The 22,744-nt window shown below is 38.8% G+C and overlaps 1 long non-coding RNA gene across 3 annotated transcripts in view; it reads right to left on the bottom strand.

Annotated features, from left to right (window-relative positions):
• The window catches only part of LOC105879766 (uncharacterized), a 215,802-nt gene that overhangs the window by 157,013 nt on the left and 36,045 nt on the right, over positions 1-22,744 (bottom strand). The window contains exons 4-5 of one of the 3 annotated variants that reach the window (XR_001157879.3): positions 16,601-16,655; positions 15,116-15,478 (exon numbers count right to left, since the gene is read on the bottom strand). The exons of 1 other annotated variant lie outside the window; for it this stretch is intronic. This is a non-coding gene — a long non-coding RNA (uncharacterized LOC105879766). Of the gene's footprint in view, positions 1-15,115; positions 15,479-16,600; positions 16,656-22,744 lie in introns of those variants that run through there. One more of the 3 variants, XR_012919263.1, reaches the window with a different exon arrangement.

Raw genomic sequence — 22,744 nt, 5'->3', positions numbered from 1 at the left:
ATTCTGCCTATCCATGAGCATGATATGTTTTTCCATTTGTTTGTATCCTCTGCAATTGCTTTCCTCAGAGTTTCATAGTTCTCCTGGTAGAGATCTTTCATCTCCTTGGTTATATATATTCCTAGGTATTTTATAATCTTTGTAGCTATTGTGAACAGTATTCAGTCTTTGATTTGCCTCTCAGGGTGACTGTTATTAGTATATAGAAATGCCACTGATTTGTGTACATTGATTTTGTATCCTGAGAATTCACTAAATTTATCAATTCCAGGAGACTCTTGGTAGAATCTTTGGGGTTGCCTTGATACAAAATCATATCGTCAGCAAAGAGAGATAGTTTGATATCCTCTGTCCTGCTTTGGATACCCTTAATATTCTTCTCTTGCCTGATTGCTCTGGCTAGGACTTCTAGCCCTATGTTGAATAGAAATGGTGACAGGAATATCCTTGTATTGTTCCAGTTCTTAGGGAGAATGTTTTCAACTTTTCCCCATTCAGTATGATGTTGCCTGTGGGTTTGTCATACATGGCTTTTATAATTCTGAGATATGAGCCTTCCATGCTTAGTGTATTGAGAATTTCTGTCATGAAAGGGTGCTGGATTTTGTCAAATGCTCTTTCTGCATCTATTGAGATGATCATATGGTCTTTGTTTTTACTTTTGTTTATGTGGCAAATCACATTTATTGAATTATGTATGTTGAACCATCCTAGCATCCCTGGGATGAAGCCCACTTCATCCTGGTGGATTATTTTTTGATGTCCTGTTGAATTTCATTTGCTAGTATTTTACTGAGGATTTTTACATCTCTATTTATACAGAATATTGGTCTGTAGGTTTTTTGTTGTTGTTGTTGTGTCCTTTCCTGGCTTTGATATCAAGGTGATACTGGCTTTGTAGAATGAGTTGGGAAGGATTCCCTCCTTCACAATATTATGGAGTAAGTTCTGTATTATGGGTACCAGGACTTCTTTGTAGGTCTGATAGAATTTGGCTGTGAATCCATCTATTCCAGGGCTTTTTGTTGTTGTTGTGGGCTGTTTTTTAAATCTTACTGTTTGTTATTAGTCTGTTCAGGAGTTCTATCTCTTCCTGGTTGAGTCTTGGAGGTTATGTGTTTCCAGGAACTAGTCCATTTCCTTCCTATATGTCCTTTAGTTTATGGACATAGAGATTTACATATTATTCTTGGATGATGGTTTGAATTTCTGCAGTATCAGTTGTAATGTCACCTTTTTCATTTCTGATTGAGCTTATTTGGGTCTTTTCTCTTCTGTTCTTGGTTAATCTACCAAGAGGTCTGTCAATTTTGTTTATCTTTTCAAAGAACCAACTTTTTGTTTCAGTAGTTCTTTGTATTTTTTTATTGTTTTCCAATTCATTTAGTTCTGCTCTGACCTTATTTCTTTTCTTCTGCTGGCCTTGGGTTTGGTTTATTCTTCCTTTTCTGGGTCCTTGAGATGTGACAATTTGTGATATTTCTGTCTTTTTGATGTAGGCATTTAAGGCTATGAGTTTTCCCCAGAGTAATGCTTTTGCTGTATCCCATAGGTTTTGATATCTTGTGTCCACTTTTTCATTCAGTGCAAAGAATTTTTTGATTTCCATCTTAGTTTAATTTTTGACCCAATAATTATTTAGTAGCAGGTTGTTTAATTTCCATGATTTTGTAAAGGTTTGAATGTTTCTCTTATGACTGATTTCTAGTTTTATTCAGCTCCTCTCCTCCTCTCATTCATTACTTCATTTGCATAATATATACTCTGGTGAGGCTGACCTCATCTCAGTGAAGAGGAGAGAGAAAGAGCTTATATAGCTTGTGACAGATGAGACTATGGGTTCTCATATATAAAAATTGCCCTTTCACTTTGCAATTGCACTATACAGAATGTGGAAATTGTAACTCATTCTACTAAGCAGAATTTAAAATGCCATTTTTCAAATTCTTATTATATTTATGCCTGGTAGAATATAATTAGATTTTTATTCCTTATTGATTCTGGTCTTTATACCAGATTATAATAAATGAGTTTTTAGGAATTTTTGTACCACTTAAAAGACTCTTCAAGTGAAATTCTGCAAACCATGTGTGAATATTGTATAATAATAAATGTATATTACAGGTTAACTATCCTTAATCCTGAAATCTGAAATTCTAAACACTTCTGGTCCCAAGCATTTCAAATAAGGGACATTCAATCTGTATTGCAAAATATACTCTAGTGTAAGTGTTTCCCCTAAGGTGATGTTATTAAGCCAGGTAATTCACCTATGAAATCCTATGAATTCCTATGATGGATTCCACAAATCCTTCAATAAATAAAAACAAGTTTTGGGTACTACAGCCCTTCTCCTGTTATTCTTCTGGAAACCTCTAATTCAGTGATCTTGATTGGCTTTTGGTATAGGAGGAGAGACAGAACATTTTCCAATCTCAACCAAGATCTCTCCTATATCTAAGACCTCCAGGGAATACAGGCCTCCTTTGAGAATCAGAGAACCAGGGATTTATAGTGCTTAGAGATGACTGATGTCTTAGGTTGGAAAAGAAGCATGAACTTCACTCCTATCCTTGCTGTTGCAAGTTAAAGAAGTGCCCACATAGCTTTGGACTCTGTGGTTCTGATATTTTCCTGATTTATGCTTGACTGCAGAACTTGGCAGAGTTAAATTTCCATGACTTGATGCTCAGCGCTCCTTAGCCAGGGCTTTAACTCCTCCTACTATATTATATTTCAGGCCACCACTCTGCCTGACCTTGATCCACCAGCCAGGTGGAGTTACTGTAATCCCCTACAAAAGAGGTTTATATAGCATTAGGACTAAGTTCTCATTAGTTTGTTCACATATATTAAATTAACACTAATGGTTATAAATGTTGTCTGTAGAGCAAGACTGCTTGGGTTTATATCCAAGCTCTATCACTTACTAGCTATGTGACCTGGGACAAGTTTTAATGTCTCTGTTCCTTGGTTCCCTCATTATAAAATGGATATAATAAAACTACCCACTGTATAAGTTTGTTTAAGAGGATTAAATTAGTTAAAATATGTGAAGCATTTAGGACATGCCTAGAATGTAGTAAACACTCAATAAATGTTAGCAATTCTTTCTTTTTATTTTTAAGGAAAGTTTGGGGTATTAAAGGGGATCTTATATCTAGAGACAAAGTGTAATACAAAACTTGAGAGCTTTAACATTAATACTAGAGCAGCAGTTCTTAAACTTGTGGTACCAAGATCCTTTACACCTTTAAAAATTATGTAGGACCCAAAGAAACTTTGTTTTTGTGGGTTATATTTATTCATATTTACCTTATTCAAAACCAATACTGAGCAATTTAAAAAATATACGTTTGTTTAACATAACATTACTAACCTTTTCACGTGTTGCCATAAATTACATATGTTGTGAAAAATAATTATTTCACAAAATAAAAATAATTTAGTGAGAAGAGTGACATCGCTTTACATTTTTTAAATGTCTGGCTTAACAGAAGACAGCTGGATTCGCATATTTGCTTTGCATTCAATCTGTTGCGATATTACTTCTCATAGCCTTTGAAAAACACTGTATACTTATGAGACAATTTGCAAGGAAAATGAAAATAATGTCTTAGTATTAACATGGAAGGAGTTTTGATCTTGTGGACAACCACAAAAGGGACTCAGGGAACTCTGGAATCCACAGATCATACCTTGAAAACCATTGAACTAGAGCATGTAAGAGTAGAACAAAACAGGCGTAAGAGTTGAACAAAACAGGCTTAAGAGTAGGGCAGATGGTTTAATTCCTGGCTTTTCTCCTTTTCAGCTCTGCGACCTTAGGGCTGATATGCTTACTAGAGCCTCCCCCTGGAACACTGCATTCCTGCGTCTTTGCATGGTGGCCTCATCTCATTCTTCAGGCTTTAGCTTAGATACAATTTCCCCAGAGAGGCTGTCCCTGACTACTCTGTTGAAAATGAGTACTCTTGTTATTTTATAGCATTGCACTCTGCTATCTTCTTTTTAGTACTTATCACAAAATGTAATCACATTTATTTGTTTGTTAGTTTATTGGCTGTCTATCCCTCTACTGGATATATGGTAGGGATAGACGGCCCTGTCTGTTTTGTTCACCATTGTAATTCCAGCTCCTACTTTGGCCCCTCTGCTTTTTCCACACCTCATATTCATCCGTCAGCGAATCCTATTAACTTCACCTCAAAACATGTCCAGAATCAGATCGTTTCTCACCTCCTGTATTCTGTTACCCAGGTCCAAGGCCCAGAATCTTCCACAGACCGTATCTATTAAATAGCCTTCTGAATAAACTTTGCCATTCTCTTGCCCAATAGTCTGTTTCTATACTTAACAGCCATAATGATCCCTTCAAAAGATAAAATTTAAAAAATCAACTCTCCTGATTACAATTTTCAGTGGCTTCTAATCATACTGGCTCAACATGATCTACTTCCCAATTCCTTCTTTAGCCATAATTACCATCTTGCTGTTATTCAAACAACACTTTGAGTATATTGAGGGTCTTTGTACTTGCCGTTCCCTCTAAACTATTCCTGTAAGTCACTCTGTTCCTTACTTCATTCAGGCCTCAGTTTAAATGTCACCTTATTGAAAAGGGTTTCCTTGACTAGTTTCTGTGAAATAGTAATTTAGCCTCTGTCCATCTTTTTCTTTAAACATCAATATCCGATTTAGTTTTCTTTTGAGCACTTATTAATATCCAACATGTTCTGCATGCTTTTGTTTATACCTTTCCTCTCCCACTGGAATGTACATTTCCTGATTACGAGTATGTCATCTTTTCCTTTCACTAATGTATTGTGAGTGCCAAGGACTGTGCCTGATAGATTTTTTAGGCACTGTATGGCGTGAATGAATGTTTGTTGAAGGACTCAATGCGTGAGATGGTCACTTAAACTTTCTGAAACTCGGTTTCTTTCTTTAGATAAGGAGGGGGAAAAATCACAGCCATCTTGCTGTCATGTTGCAGAATCAGAATAACCAAGAAGTCATTTCTATGACCTTCATGTCTGTGTTATAGGCTTCTCCTAAATTCTTCTCTAGCACTCTGAGATTGTCCTTAAGGTGGCATTTCTTACTCAGGATGGAAAGACCTTGCTTTACTTGTCTCTTTAACTGAGGACAATGTCTTGTTCACTCTCATATCTCCAGTGCCTAATCCAATGCCTTATTACCACATGGTGGATGTTCAATCCGAGTTTGCTAAATAAATTAAAAAATGAGCTAATGAATACATAGCATTGAAAACAAGATTAAAAAAGGCAATTTGTGGTTCTGTGCAAATGTAGGGTAGTGTGTAAAAAAAGAAGGGGTGTCCTTTTTCTTCCAAATCAGACAGGAACTGGAAAAAGTAGAGGATAAACAAAGAACATGAATGATAGCAGCAGTCATATTTCGGTTGATAGAGGCTAAGATAAGAAAGTAATATATTTATTAGTTTGAAATTATTTCTGATCCTAGTTATGTAGATGACTTGGTAAGTCATGATTCTACTACAGGTAGCAGCTGTTCCTCTTAGGAAAAAAATCATATTCTGGTTCTTTTAGTTTTAAGTTATTAACAATAAATTCTTATAAATTATACCCCACATCAAAATGTCTTGCTCTCAGCAATGTATATTCTTTGCTAATTGACTGAGCTGGCTATATGACTTTCTCACTTCAACCTGTGTAAGCTGACTTTGTGACACACTTCATGTAAAAAAATATGATGGATCCAATATAATCTATAATGTTTTATTGAGAAGAGATGATACAAGTTCCTTAGCTAACAGTTCCTAGCCTATCAAAGTATAAGACCATTTCAGTAAAACATTGATCAGATTTGCTTTTATTCCTATGAAAGAGACTTTTTTTTGGTCATGGGAAACCTACTAATCCAGAAAAGAAAGGTCATGTCCTGGTTGTGAAATATATCAGCCACATGACCTTGGTTAAATTACATAATCTCCCTGAGCTATAATTTCTGCAAAAAATGGAAGCTTGTAAGAGATGACCTCTGAAACCCTGTGGTTCACTTGTATTTTCTCCTAGCACCCACAAAAGTGCCTGATACATCAAGGGTGCAGTTTAAAGAATTATGACACATGATGCTGAGAAATTATAATCTTATCTCCTCTGCATTTCCATGGAGTATCAGCTCCTAGCACATAAGTGGAGCTGAATGCATTTTTTATTAAGAAGAAAATAACTTCTTTTTAATAGGAAAATAATATTCAATAAAAAATGTTAAGATAATACAATTCAGATTGTGGGTAATTTTTAAATATACTACTAAAAATGAGTAACTAGCTATAAGAAAATCAACAATTGTGATTTTTCATTTCCTAATCTTCCTTTGAGAGCCTAGCCATCAGTCTCCTGCTTCATTGCCTTTGTAAAAGCATTTTTTTTTTACATAGAGTGACAGCACAGAGGAGCATCCCAAGAGAGCTCAAATCTAAAGATCTCAGGATATCAGTGAAGTGAGGTCTCGGGCCATTCAATATTTTAAAAGTCAATAATAAAAATGTAAAATCAAGAAGGAAGCACTCACCAACAATACAAGAAAAAAAATTCATAAAGTTCTAGGAGAAGAGAAACTCCTATGGCATTGGTGGAAGTCATCTACTATTCAGCCCAACCAGAAAATCTTAGAGCCCTTCAGGTGGATACAGAATAGCCTAGAATGTTGTGACAAGAATCACTAATACACAGTGGCCCTGTGGACACAAAATTTTCTCTGTATGTCTTAATTTCTTGATATGACATATGAAAGATCCATTGATGTCAATCTGTTATACAAAAACAGTTTTACTAATGATGACCTGCCAAATTTCAGTTATAAATCAGGTGGAATCTGTGAGGACTTCAGCACAAAACCATTAATCTTGCTGAACAAAAGAATTCCCTGTGCATGATCTGTAGATGGAGCATGTCATCCTCATGAGAGAATAGCACATTTTTTTAACAAACTCTATTTCTATGCATCCAACTACTCGTCATTCAAGATCCAGCTCTCCAGTCACCCCCCCTCCATGGACCCTGCACTGTTGTCTCAGCTGAATGTGAGTTTCAGTCCCTCTTAGAACTGTATCTGTTTTTTGCTTTCGACCTTGAGAATTTCTTCCTTCCATTACAGTCACTTGGACCTGTGTTTTCATTCTTCCACTAGACTGAGGAGCAGGCTCAGCTCTGACTATCACAGTCTCTCCAGACAAGCCCATTTCCTGCCAAACTGATGTCGGGCAAGTCATAAACAGTAAAAAAAAAAAAAAGTGCTGGTGAAATAAGTGAATGAATAAAGCATTAATCAATCTAACATTTCAGAATTAAGCATCACCTTCTCATTTGAATAAACTCTATTTGATTCAGCTTTAGGAACTAATTTATACAGAAGCCCTATGGTTCAGTAGATGCAGTTAGGCTTGGAAGTTGGGAGATAATTCTTTCTGCTCATTTACTAAAAGACTCTTAGGGGAAAATGCTTCACTTATCATGTCTCTTTTGGAATAGTAAAACTAAAAGGTTCCATAAAGGTCATTTAATCTACTTCCTAAGACACACAGAGGCAGAGGGGCTTATATAGATTGGCACTGTACATTAATGGTCAAAGCAGAGCTGGAACCTGCTTCCTGTCCCTGACCTTTGGGATACAAATCAGAATAGCGGTTACCTTAGTGGAGGACTGGATGGAAAGAGGTGCAAGAAAATGCTCTTGCATGATAGAAATGTTTTCTATCTTGATCCAGATGGTGGTTACTGTAGCATTATCATATATAAAAATCCCCCCAGTTATACACTTAAGATTTGTATAATACATTTTACAAAATGTAATATCATACCTCAGAAAAAAGGAAAAATACTTTATTGCAATATATTAATAAAACTACTTAGCTCCTCATCTGTTATTTTACTATTTTTATGTCTTTACATGTCTTCAATTTTTCTGATTACAAAATAAATACATACTTAGTAAATGTTCCAACATATCAGAAATGTAAAAATCTAGAAAATGAATATCTTTCAAAATGCCATTCTCCCGAGAGAAAACACTGTTGAAAATTTGTTATGCCCAGGTTGTGTTTGTATATGAATAAGTGGCTCCTTGGAGAGCATGAAAGTGCTAAGTGTTGTTACTTCCTAGGTGTGACTCAATCTGTAGGAAATAGTGTGAGTCCTGGGAGAAGTTGTGAAGTGCTGCTGTCTAAGATGACACTGTCTCCTGCTTTTTAAGCCACCAGGTGTCCTTTGAGTCCTGGATAAGTTTTGGTTTTCTCCATCTTTTTATTTTTCCAGACTCTAGAGATTTGAGCTTGTTTATTGTTCACATGACTCCATCAGTCTACATACCCTCTTGTGCCTACTCTTTGAAATCACTTTAGAAGAGTATTAAAATTGCACCAGTTCTTCCATTATTGAAGATCCTAAAGCAGGTTCATGTTACTGGTGTTTCACAGATTTGCTGCTAAGCACTGCAGAGGAACGAACGAAACGTGAACATAAGTAATGAACCCAGGGAACCCACAAAGTCTGTGAGCTGTGAACACAGGTCCCCTAACACTTCTCCCTAGTAACATAAATGTAGCAAGATTTTAAATTCCCTTATACTGCCACTCATATTTGCAGAGCATAAGCACATTATTTTGTTTTCTTTTAAGTCTCACATGTTAGACAGGGAGGTAAGGAAGATAGAAATTATTAATAACTTCTCTGCTTGAGGTTAAAACTGTCAGCACTTCCTCTTCCCTTCTCTTCCCTTCCTGAACAATCCAGTCCTGAAGTCTTTGGGTGGGACTGAGCAGGGTAGGACAGAGCCTGGAGCACCTGACTGTGCCAGAAAGCTAAGGAAGTGCTTGAAGAATGATGGAGACATATCAAAAAGACGCAGAGCATCAAAAATAAACAATGATAGTAAAAAATTATAACCCACTTAAAAATAGGAAAATATGAGCCAATTGACAAATAAGCTACAAGTACCGTGTTTCCTCGAAAATAAGACAGGGTCTTACTTATATTTATTTTTCCTCAAGAAGACACTCCAGGGCTTATTTTCAGGGAATGTGTTATTTTCCCCTCAAAGCCTCAGCTTGCAGCGCGCACAGGATGGCCGGGACCTGACAGGGGGAGCCGACCTTGTTGGTGGGTCTGCCTGCACCTTTCTGGTCACCTCTGGGATAGTAGCTGTCAACGATGGGGCAAACGGGAAGGGCTGCTCATTTTCTTTACTGCTGCGCGACAAAATGCATGGGTTGTACAGATACGCTGCGTAGCCACACCCATCACTAGGTCTTATTTTTGGGGTAGGGTTTGTATTGCACAAATGCTTAGAAATCCTGCTAGGGCTTATTTTATGGGGAGGTCTTATTTTCGGGGAAACACGGTATGAGGAAGAACAGAATATTTACATAGTTTTAAAATGCCTCCCCACAAAATATCTGTTAATTAAAAAGGGAAAAAGAGTAAAGCCACAGTGGATACATCTAGCAGGCTTTAATCGAGTGATCAAAGTGAACAACATCAGTTACAGAACAAATTGAAAATCACATGTCCCCTGATCAGATGCGAGGAAAAGCACACAGTATCGCTTCTGTGATAGTCCTGCCAGAGATGACACAACTAGATCTCACTGTGAAGAAACATCAGAAAACCTAAACTGAGGACATTCTACAAAATAACCAGCCTATAATCTTCAAAAGATTCAAGATCATGAGAGTGTTCTAAATACAAATAAAGAGACATGCAGTGTGTGATTCTGAATTGCATCCTTTTGTTACAAAGGATATTATTGTGACAACTGATCACATTAATGGAGCCTAAGGATGAAATGGCAGCAATTTATCAATGCTAATTTCCTGATTTTAATAGTTGTACTATAGTCATGGAGGAGAATTTTCTTGTTTTTTTTTTTTTTGGAAACAAAACACATTGGATTATTTTTGTTTTAAAGGTATCATTTCAGTAAGTTATTCACAGATAGCTTTTATACTGTATTTGCAACTCTTTTGTAAGTTTAAGGTTATTTAAACATTAAAGAAATTTCTACTCCAATGTAATGATTTAAATAGTTCCTTCAGATAATGTTCTACTTTAAGGCAAAAATACTCTACTTGACCCTTCCTTCAGCTCCTCATCCTGAGATTATCTGGGAGTTAGAAGTGCTCTATGTGCCTATAAGGAAGGGAATTACATTAACACCATGATTTTGAGGAAGGCAGGAGAATTATCAGATCCATGTTGTTTCCTTGTGCCACCTGCTGGTTCCTCTGGTCTGTGAGGCATTATCTCTCATCACTGGGCATGGCTGTCTACTGTCATCTGGTCTTTCTCTCTTGGGTTGGTGATTGCCTAGTGATGCTCCATGGCTGCCTCCACGAACGTGCTCTTGCCAGCCTCTTGGACCCTTCTGAATCTTTGCCACATCCCCTACCCAGCATCCTGACACAAGCAGTCTGGCCCCAGCCTCTACCGTGGAGTTTCCTCTTCCATTCCTCTGTGGCTCTGTGGCAAGCATCTCACATCAGTATTTCTGAGACCTCACGCTAAGAGGTGGTACAATTGTATGCCTGTATGAGCCTCTGGCCTCATGGACCTACGGGTTCTTCAGCTCATCTAAAAGTGATTAGCTTTTACATGGAAATAAGGTGGTGTATTCTAAATGAGGATTTAGAGATGCTTAGGAAAACTAAATTTCAAGGCCTCTTTCTAATTGTATTGCCAAATGTATTCTGATATGGTTGGTATGGGAAATTAGTCCAGCTCTTTCTAAGGCCTTAAGGACAGATTTTCACCTAGGTCACACGCTCCTGCCTGCCCACAGCTGCCTGAGGCTGAGTCTTCACTGTGGGCAAAAGTCATCATCCATGCAAGAGATATTCTCAGGCTTAGTTATTAAACCTTTTGTCTTGGTATAGAGCTCAACTTCCTGTCCTGGGGCAATAAATTGCACCTTGATCTTAAGTGTTTGCATTACCAATCTTCGGCAGCTTTCTTGTTAGTTAAATGGAAATATTAAAGATAAAAATCTAAATTTACAAAATACTTTTCTTGATAGTGTCATATTAAAAGGGGTAATGAACTTGAATAGACACATAAATGATGCAGCATACTTTAGTAAAAAGAAAATAGAGTAGGGCAATAGGAGAGTGGACTCTAGTTACCTCATTGTCACTAATGAACTTTATGACTTTAGACAATATGTTTTCTGGGCCTTAGTTTCATCACGTGTCAAATGAAAATAATAATATCCATCTATATCTAAAAGGATACAATAGCACTAAGGGATTTAAATGAAATTTTAACTTTAAAAAATATTTAGTTGCTATATAAATTTAACATTATTAAATTTCCTAGATTTTTTTATATCATTCTTAGAGTCCACGCATGAGAACATTTTTTGAGAATAATTAAAAATAGGTCCATATAATACATGATTAAAGCCCCTGGGATAAATTCAGTCCCTTAATGAAATCTGCTGTAAAGAGACTAAGAGCATTATTCCAATTAACTCTTTTAATGCCTGATTAACTGAAGAAAGGATAGCTTATGAAAGTAACAAGCAAAATGTTCAGGCAGTGGTGTATTTTGGGAGAGGAGGGGGCGCAATGGAAGTAACCCCTACAGAGAATTTTAAAACAACATTAAAACCAACCAGAAGTCAATCTACTGTTTATTACTACCATGTGCTGGTGACTGTAAAATGTATCAGCTCTGCCTCCTCCCTTGGTCATGTCACTGTGTTAAGGAATAGAGATAGAACTTCATTCCTACCAGAAGAATCCACAGGCCACAGGATATAATTCCTCTTTACACTCACACACACCCCATTAACCAATACCTGATTGAACTTCCTGACCCAAGATCCAGAGGATCTTACAAGATTTCGACAGAAGATATTCTACAAAAGTTGGTGCTCTGTCATGCTGACTTGTGGCATAATATGAAAAGATAAAACTCAAGGGAGGCAAATGTCTCCTGAAAATGTGAAGAACTGGCTTTGATTGACGGTGAAATTATATAAAACTCCTTTTATGTGGGTGACTATATTTGTCTATGACTTGTTTTTGCTTCATATTTTAGTTTTGAAATATTTTCTTTCATTGCTTCTCACTAAGGAAACTATTCTTTTTCACTCTCCACAGTCAAACCAGCTAATGAATCATTTATAACTTGCCATTAACAGCCAAGTTCTAATTTTTATATCTAGATATAATCTCTATGTCTTTTTCAGTCACAGCTTATAAAATGTGTTAGTGCTCTGAGGTTTCTTTTAAATCTCCAGAATCTGCAAAACTCAAGTACAAATCTAAACATGAAACTGAAAGCTTTATTATGGAAAGTAATTAATAACTAGGTGTTTTTAAGGTATTTCTTAAAAGAAAAAATATGTATTTGCAAGCGTATTGGGGTTTCTTGTTTTTATTGCAGGCACTGTATTTTTCATATTGAGAACTTATTCACCCATTATGTCCATCTTTCTTTTTAAATCTGTAAACATGTATAAGTGATGTTTTAAGTACTTGTTTGCTAATTCCAGCACCTTGGTCATCTCCGAATCTGTCTCTATTGACTCTATGACCATCCACCACTCCCTTTTATGGGGTCATAACTTTTGGCTTTTTTAAAAAGATAAATATCTAGTAATATTTTATTGTGCCCTGGACAATTGAAATGCTCCAGTTTTGAAAGTCTAGATATTTTTCTTCCTGGAAGGACTTTTAAATTTTGTTGTGGCAGGCAGAAATTTACTGGCAGATTGGCTGGTTCCCTTTGAGGCTTATTTTTAAGCTTCATTAGGTGGGGTCTTGTGTAGCCCTTAGTCTAGAGCTAAAGTCTTTGGGAACCATCAATAGAAGGCTCACAGTATTTATTCAGCTCTCCTTGCTCTGGAGGGTTAGAACTTCCTGCATACTGTGGGTCCTTCAGAATCTCTCTTGAGGAGGATACTTGGTTGGTGTTAGGTTTGTTCCAGGTGGGAACCTGAAAAGTATGTATAGGACAGAATGCAGTTAATGGAAAACTTAGGCTTGTAAAACAATAGCTGCAGGAATCTGGAGAGTCTCTGGAACGCTGTAAATCTAGCAGTCAGCTGCAGCCAGCATTCCTTTCCCCACCCTCCCCAAAGGGATGAAGTCTATCCTTCCATATCTCTCCTGATAAGGACAATGGGAACTGAAGGATGGATGTGACTGGGGCAGGAGTCCTAGAAGCTGGTTGTTTAAAAAAATTTTATTACAACGGTTGTTCTGGCCTAGGTCACTCGCTCCCCACCAGAGAAATGCTCCATAAAACCCAAGGCTTTCCCTTCTCTCAGGGTGGAAGCTCTTTGGCCTCCACCCATCTGTACCCAGATGCTCAAAATAAAACAGCATTTTGCTACACATGAGTCCTCATGTGTTTCTTTCTCGGCGCTGGACCTAACAGTTGGGTCCAGCAGCTCTTTTTTACCAGGTCTCATTGAGTCTCCCTGTGCATAAGGTATTAATAACATTGCATTTGGCCAAAGACAAGAGGACTTCTATGTAGATTTTGAGCTCCTTCTCTATGCAACTCCTCCTTTCCAGGACCCTGCCTCATAAGCCCCAGTTGCCTGACCACCCCAGATGCTGACCTCTGCTCTCCAGCTGGAGCCCCTCTCCTTTCACCCCTTCTGACAGGTCCCAGGCTAAAGGCCACTCATGATGGAGCTAACTTAATGCATTTTTCTTCTCTTAGTAATCATGCCCATTGTCCAACATTTAAAAACTTTTGCTTTGCTTGTTATGTCTATTTTTCATGTATGTTTAAAGCATGAATCTAGACCTGTCAGGACCAAAACTCCAAGACTAGTTTTTTTTTGCTTTTACTTCAGTTTTAAATGTATTCATATTTTTTTTTGCATATTTCTTGTTGACCTTTTTAAAAGTATTATCTGTAGCATTGTTTTGAAAAATGTCTTCCATGAAAAAATAAAATGGCTTTTGTTAGGTACGGAGCCAAGAGAGAGACACACGAAGCCTCATGTGTAGCAAAATGCTGTTTATTTTGAGCATCTGGGTGCAGATAGGTGGAGGCGAAAAAGCATCCACCCTGAGAGAGGGGAAAGCCTTGGGTTTTACAGAGGGTGTCTCGGGGCGGAGCGGGGCTGGGGGTGAGTACCTGGGTCAGAACAGCTGCTGCAATAAAATTTTTTTTAAACAACCAATTTCTGGGAGCCCTACCTCGGTCTCATTCTGTAGAGATAAGGGAGTTAGGAATGCTGGCTGCAGCCGTCTGTTAGATTTACGACGTCCAGGGACTCTCCAGACTCCTGCGGCTACTGAGTCACAAACCTTAGTTTTCTATTAACCGCACTCCGTCCTATGCATACTTTTTTGAGTTCCCACCTGGAACAAACCTAACAGCTTTGTCATAAAGTAGCTTGAGAAATGTATTTTTCTTGACAGAGGGACACCTCAGAGCCAAAAAAGCTGATACGGATTACACATTTTCAAGGAGCTATATTATCTGCATTTTTCAAATTCATTCAAACACAGAATCCATTTTTAATAGATTGTCTGTGGGAGTAATAGGGAATGGATTACTTTTTTGGGAAGTGGTGCTCTGTGGATGCTATTTATTAATTTTATTAAAAATTTATATGCCTAATTAAAAAGCAAGCATGGTTATAAGTATCTTTTAAATTAAGTTTTAGATGGAATGGAAGCTTAGATTCTCCCTTGTCTTTCTTACATCCTTCCACTCAAAATCATTCCAGAAAGTTCTCAAGAAATGTATGAAGATTTACATGTACATAGACATAGGTTCCCAATGGTAAGTTTTCAGGTGGACTCTTTAAACATTTTATGCATCATGAAAAAAGGAGAGTTTTAGAGGGAGAAGTACAATTTTACACTATGAAAACATGTATTTCATTTTGACATTTTTTCCAAAAGAAAAAGGTATTTTAGACACTATAAAATAAAGTCAGCACTTTTTATTCTGTGAAGTTATCATCTTATCATGCTGTTTGATAAATGAGGTGTCACTAAAGATGTGAGAATGATGAGCCTTCAACAGCAGCAGCAGCAGCTGGAGCTCTTCTCTACCATTAATAATTAAATTATTTAAGTGTTACAGACAATCCCCACACTCACACAAAGCTCTGGCTACAGCTGACTGGGGGGGGGCATCTCCTTACTGCCACATGTCTAAGAATTTTACAGAAACAGCAGATGCGTTAACAGGTAACAGATGTGAGGACACTTGACTGAGCTGAGATTCATGACCCAGGCACAATTTGATTCTTTAGTTAACTTCTGCCAAGCAGCTCCCCTCTCTGGACTTTCGTTTCTCTAGTAGGGAAATGAGTTCTTTGGACTAGATGATTTCAGAGCTTTCTTCCAGCTCTTACATTCTGCAAATCTTGTTGAATAACTCTACGTTGACTAAACAGCAGTAACAATGTCATTTCTGCAAAGCATTACCTCTCTGTCTGGAAGTAGGGGCAAAGTGTTCTAAAAAACAATGGAAAATATGGCTGTCAAGCAATTTGTACTTTCATTTTAGCTTTATACCTGTAAACAGAAAAATTCTTACTCTTCAAATGTGGCCTTCAAGACTTAAATAATTCTAATAATCACAATCAATTTGTCATCTGTCAAAACCCCCCATTTTAGTTGTTGTCAAATGACAAAGGTGATGGCTTTTCTCCTGAAACTTAATTCTGACTTTGATTCCTACTGATGGCAGAAGATTATAAGGCAGGAGAGAGGTTTTTCCCCAAAGAAATAATAGAATTTTGCAGAGAACCAGAACAAAGGTGTTTGAATCCCTAAATGAAACCAGGAGAAAAAAAAATAAGTCATTCTGATTTCAGTTGCTAACAAAGGCATAGAGAGAAAAATCCAGTTGCTATGTTACTTCTCCATAAGCTAGGCTCAGCATAAAGTGAAAAAGGATTTCCTGATACAGTTCTACATTCTCTTTAATTGCATTATTGGTTTAGATTACAGCAGAAGGGAAGAATCAAAGATCAAAGACTTTGTTTTCCCTGTAGCCTCAAATGCACCTGTACTGTATCTATATGAATGAGTGATACACATGGACACATACTGAGATTTTCTGTGTTTTTCTCCTACCCGAGGGGCTAGGTGAACCTGGAGAGTTGCAGGGTGTAGCACCAGAGACTGTGCTACCTTAGGCAATGCATTATCTAGAGCTGTGGAGAGTGTTACCAGAGGGCGGTCCAGATGGGAAGCTGAGGCTTACAGGTAGAGATGCAGCAGGAGGGCCAGGCCTGAGGGGCAAGGAGTCTTAAGCTCTAAAGCAAGGAAGATGAGGAATGGATTGGAAAGTGGAACATGAGGTAGGTCAGGGCAAGTGGTTCAGAAAGGAAACCATGAGGAAGATGCAGGGACCTGATGTGCGTCTTTATGCATTACTTTGGCTAACTAGTCACTCGGGTTAGGTGGACCCCACCTTCCATTCCTTCTGATCCTTGCCCACTTAACTCTCAGCCTTAGAATGGGAGGCAGAGATGTGCTTTCTCCTGCTGCATTATTTTAGCTTTCTCATTTTGAAACCTTCAACAGCACAGTAGCTAAGTACACAGACTTTAGCAAAGAACTGCGACTTACTGACGACATGATTTGGGGCAAGATGCTTAATTCCTCTGAACTCCAGTGTCCTCCTCTGTAGAAGAAGGATAATAAAGTTAATAAAAATAAAATATGTGAGGAAAATAACCTTAAACTTAAGGTAGTGATGAGTACTAAATGAATAAATACAAGTAAAGCACCTAGAATCTGGCACATCAAGTCGAATGTTAGAACCACTATGGTTACATCCTATTGTCCCTAGCTTGGGCCGCTTCCAGTACTACTCTTAGCAGCTACTAGAACATAAGCTCTATGAAGGCATGGAGCATGTCCTTCAGGCTCACAGTTGTACCTCCAGCCTAGCAGAGAGCCTAGCATATGGTAGGCACTTTGTAAATATTTGTTGAATGAACTAATGAATGAATAAGTGAAATAAACCGAGCAGAACTCCTGGACAGCCTGCTAAGGTATCTGTGAGGGAGGGTTAGGCACCCATCAAATCACTAGTGTACCCCAGGACAAAGGCTCTGACCCTGCCTGGTTTGGTCAGAGACTGACATATGCCTGATCATTCCTTTTATATGGTTCTGGTTATACAGGCAAACATATTTGCCTCTTATCACTGTTTCCAGCACTTTGGTCCAAGTCTCTTTTATATGTGTGTGGGAGTATAACACAGATCTCCTTTTAGTATTTTCACATAAACATTTTTAAATTCATGGTGCTGGGCCAATAGAGTAGTAACATCATTTTGTCCTATCTCCAGTATTATTCCCCAAAGACACCAATTACAGCAGCCATTTCTGTAATTCATCTGCTCTTCCATAATAGATATTATGTGTACACAGATAACTCATTATCCCAACACAAATTTTCCATACTGAGTTCAGCCACTCCAAATCTCACTTAAATGCCTTCCTGTGGAACAACTGACACATTTTAATATCTCTCTCATGGGGCTTCATTTCATGTGCAAGGAAAAGAGAGAAAAGATGAGAAACTAGAAGAAGGCATGGCAGTGGTGGTGCAGACAGCAGGCTCAGGGGTTGAAGAGGGTGGTGGAAGAGGAGGAAGTTGAGTATTAGAGAGGAGCTAGGGAAAGGAAGGAGGTAGGAAGGAAGGCAGCCAGTCACCATCAACATGCAGTTCATACTTATTATGTACATATCCCTTTTAATGAATTTTTTTTCTTTTTTAAAAGTTGCTCTCCACCATGATATTGTAGACTCAATGATGATGCAGATTTGTTTCATTCCAAGACTCTAACACAGTCTTTGGCATATAGGAAATTCTTAAAAGTTTTGAATGGATGATTGAACAGGAGGATGGATGGATGGATGATCAGAATATAAAAGAGAAGAGAGATGAGCAGAGGTTATTAAATAGAAGCTATCAAAGTGTCTAATTTCCCCAGCACTTCCTGAGACTAATCCTAGCTGGGAGTCTGCTGGGAATCTCGGACTGAAGGAGCCTCTCCCCTGAGGAGAGGATGGAGGGAGGCATGAATGTTATATTCAGTCAGAAGGTGGAGCTCAGTATGATAGGGACAGAAGGCCAAATATATCACTAATGGGAAGACAGGATCAATATCTAAATCTGAGTTTGAAAAGAGAAGCTCAAAAAGAAGTGAACAAATAGTTCAGGGTACTTCCCAGAAACAGATAGTGCTATTTCATCAGATTTGATGTGTCTATCTCAGGAGGATTCATGAGAAAACTGAATCTTTTGTAGAGTCAGGAATGAGGCAGACATTCCCATGTCCAGAAGTCTCCTTCAGACTCATCCCAAGGTAGAGGCACACATTCCAGGGTACTTGTTCTATCCATACTCTCTCACCATCTAGGATTTTAAAGTCCTGAGGCTGAACATGGTTTTGGCAAGAGTTCAGAAGGCCTTTGACAACATGTTCAGGTCACTCATCTTAGATTTGGGGATCTAGGAGACACACAGAACAGGGTCTTAACTGGCTAAATGGAGCCGGAAGTGGTGAAAACAGGGTAGACAAAATAATACAGGTGGGGGAGTTGGTGCTGCAAATTGTAAACCTACAGAGTTGACTACGTATATGAACTTGAAAGACTCAGGTCACAGTCCTCCAGTTTTCAGCAGATTCAAGAGCTTCTTGTGTATCATTTCCCATCCTAGATTACCTGCTGACACTTTCCCTATTCTTTGGTGCAGGGAAGAGTATATTCTGCGTCCTCTTAATTATCTTGAGACTTCCAGGAACCCTCTGGCTGCTGAGGAGGTGGTAGCATTTGTTGTAGTGAGCTAAAGCTAAAGCTGTAATGAATACTTTTGAGAGAGGATGATCTGTGTAGAGAAGTGGGGTACATTATTATAGGCAAGGCCTGCAGCAGCAGGGTTGATTGGATAGTCCTATTATCTTCAAAAGTTTAGGGCCCAGTTGACCACTCCAGGTTGTTTTTGGCTTGGAAGAGGTGCACGATGAATAAGTTAGCATGGATGCATGAGCCCAAACTCAGAAAACACTTTCCAAAACAAGAGTTTAAACCAGGCATCCTCAAACTACGGCCTGCAGAGGACATTTATCCAGTTCACAGGGTGTTTTTGCTACTGCTGCCTGTCCTGCTTAGCAGTCGACTTGACCCTGACCCACAGTGCGCATGTGTGGAATGTGAGCCGCACTCTCCAACGGCCCTCCAATGGTCTGAGGGACAGTGAACTGGCTCCCTGTTTAATAAGTTTGAGGACCCCTGGTTAAACCAATGGGCATGGTCAGAGATCAGCTAGCTGTGCAGTCTGTTCATGGAAATAAATCTTTTTGATGATGAGAGTTGTGATGGATGACACTGATGGGTAAGAACAGGATATGAGTACCCACAAAATATTCCACTTTGGGGAGAGAAGTTTCACATCATTAGGAAGGTATCATGGCCATCAGGAAGCAGAGTACTCAAAATGTATCTTTTTGATAGTATCTCAGGATGTTTGAGATGAGTGAAAATGCAGCAGGTCTTCATGGCTCCCTGGACCATCTCTAATATAAAAGTGTCTATTCCAAATACTTGTGTGTTTTTGAAACATGCCCATACAAGGACCTAAGATCACATTTTGGTCTTTTAAAGGCTTAGTGACCTGAGATTCTGGTAGAGTATCATAGCTCCTGAGTGGGTTGCCTCTGGGTGGCTGTGAATTTCCATCAGGCATTGTTATGCACGTGCATCAGTGGTGGCCAGGTTTGGATTGTCTTGCTTTCCTAGAACTGGGGTAGGATAGATGACTACAAAGTTCTCTAGAAAAAAGATTTCTCTTGGTGTGACAATCTCAGCCATTTCCAAGTTTGAAGGCTTTTGCGATAAGGTTTCTGCCCATCAATTTTCTTTGGAACAAATATAAGGGAGAATTTGAATCAAAGAACTCAGGCCACCTGGTATAGGGCATTTTCAGTGTTAATGGCCTCTAGTCAAAGAGCACCAAGAACACACCTGTAATTGAACAAATTGGGTTTATTACTTATTGAAGTGAGGGATACTGCCACCATGGGGGACTTTGCCTCAGTTAAGAGTGTTAGAAAAGATTTATAGGTTTTAGTCAGGCGATTTTGGAGAGGGTTCCAGGAAATGTGGATTTGCTCAGACTTGGGTGCTGCTAGGAAGCAGAAACAATTCTATGGTTGGGTATCTTAATAAATCTTATCTAGAAGCAGGGTAGATTAAAGATAAAGCTGTAATTGAAAAGAAAAAGGCATCAGTCACTCATGTTAGCCAGTAGATGGGGGTGTTTGGTATTTTGTAGTTTGCATGAAGACCTCGTTTTTGTTTGTGCTTAAAAATTTATGAATTGTTCTTGTTTAGTCTCACTCCATCATGGTCACAAAGTGACCTTGTTTGATACTGGTGTTCTGTGAAATTGTTTGTGTCCAACGGGAGAAAAACATGGTCTAGCTATGAGCACCAGGCCTGATCTTAATAACAATGAGGGAGGCTTAGCTGTGTTAGTTCAGCTTCCCCATCTTAGAAACCTATTTTTTCTTTCACCAGGCTCGTCACAATTATTATAGGTTGCAATGGTTCAGTTTGATTCAGGGAGCATAATTCACCTAGATATTTCAAATGAAGAGACTTTAAAGAAGGGGCTACTTCCAGAGATGTGGGCCAGGTTAAGGAAACAAACAAGTAAAGGTGAGGAACCCGGAGACCAGCAACAAGAGCAATCCATTACAAATGCCATAATGCCCCCACCCTGGAGCTGATGGGATAAGGGCAGTAATTACTTTTACTGGAACCCAGTGAGAACTAGGGCCTTAGAGGAGTGGCTGCCCTCCAGAAACAAGAGTTTTAGAGACATGCAGCAACTGTCAGGAATGCTTTTGGTGGAACAGGAGGGATGGGAGAGAAATATCCCACCCTTCTCTCTCCTGCTAGTGCCTTCCACTGGGTGAACACAAGCGGAAGCTAGGAGCAAAGGTTAGACAGTCAGAGCTTCCTTGGGCATATGGCAGAGCATAAAAGAGCAGGAAATCAATATGGAAGTGGGTATGGATGATGAAAAATAACCAGCACAGCTTCTACATCAGGAGTTAGCTAGGCAGGTGTTGGTAGGCAAGGAATGACCAAGATATAATTCAATTGTATAAACCATAGTTGTAGATAATGTGGAAGGATGCTGATGTCCTGAGTTGGTATGGGTCACTTATTCAAGTTCAAGTGTACCAACTAATTGTCCTGCCAACCCACTGGTAATTAAAGACATAGTCTTTGGGCTGGGCGCAGTGGCTCACGCCTGTAATCCTACCACTCTGAGAGGCTGAGGTGGGTAGATCGTTTGAGCTAAGGAGTTCGAGACCAGCCTGAGCAAGAGTGAGACTCTATCTCTACTAGAAATAGAAAGAACATTTTTAGCTGGACAACTAAAAATATATAGAAAAAAAATTAGCCGGGCATGGTGGAGCATGCCTGTAGTCCCAGCTACTCAGGAGGCTGAGGCAGTAGGATTGCTTGAGCCCAGGAGTTTGAGGTTGCTGTGAGCTAGGCTGATGCCACGGCAACAGAGTGAGATTCTGTCTTAAAAATAAAATAAAATAAATAATAAAAAAAACCACATAGTCTTTGGATTTGAAGGGGTTAGGACAAGGTCTGAATACTAGCTCCAAAGGCTCTAATTAGCTGATTATATTTGAAAGGTGCAGGAGTTAGAGCCTTCAGATAGCTTCAAGATCGAATAGGGCTATGTTTAGGCCTCAGAGTGTAATTCTTCTGGGAGAAGGAGTACACGATAGTTGGTTTTGACCTCACACTTGAGATACTAGATACCACTACTTTGTCAGCCCAAAGGTATGAAGCTCAGAAGCAAGAGCTAATACATTACAGTAAGTGAGCAGAAGCCATTAAACCTATGGCAGGAATGATGAGGATTTTAAATTTAGAATCTGAGATAGTTTTCCAGTAATAAAATTTCTACTGTAGGAAAATACCTAGAATGTTTTATTTAGTGACATTTTAAGGGCAACCACAATTTGTTTTAATCAGGCGTGGTAAGACACACAGACATGACCATCATGGAGAAAGAAGGTTGTTATATCTACAGATCCCTGGAAACAGGAGGCACGCCATGCCACATGGGGCCTCATGGGGAAGCACCAGGCTCCAGCAGGAGCAGAGGGAGTCAGGGGACACGGTAGGCAAGAGCCTTTATTGCGGTTTCTGTAGGAAGGAACGAATGAGTGAGGCAGGGTAAGCAGGTTTAGGATTGGCAAGTTTGAATAATTTCAACAGGTTCTAGGATATAGGAGCTGTCCCTAGTTATCTGCTGCCTAGCTGTGATTGTTAATTTTATGTGTTAACTTGGCTGGGCCAGGGTGCCCAGATATTTGGTCAAACATTATTCTGTACGTTTTTGTGAAGGTGTTTTTTGCATGAAGTTAACATTTAAATCAGTGGACTGTGAGTAAAGCAGATTTCTCTTCATAACATGGGCGGGTCTCATCTTATCAACTGAAGGTCTTAATAAAATAAAGGCTACCCTTCCCGAGCAAGAAGAAATCCTGATAGCAGACTGTCTTTGGACTCAAACTGCAACTCTTCCCTGGGTCTCCTGCCCGCTAGCCTACTCTGCAGATTTTGGATTTATCAAGCCTCCACAATCACATAAGCCAATTCCTTAAAATAAATCTTTTTATGTGTAAGATGATCTCCAACTTATGATGGTTTGACTTAAAAT

Source organism: Microcebus murinus, chromosome 1 (genome assembly GCF_040939455.1).
Source record: "Microcebus murinus isolate Inina chromosome 1, M.murinus_Inina_mat1.0, whole genome shotgun sequence".
Taxonomy (NCBI): domain Eukaryota; kingdom Metazoa; phylum Chordata; class Mammalia; order Primates; family Cheirogaleidae; genus Microcebus; species Microcebus murinus.
Note: the sequence above shows the minus strand (reverse complement) of the source record. Positions and strands in the feature narration are given on the sequence as shown.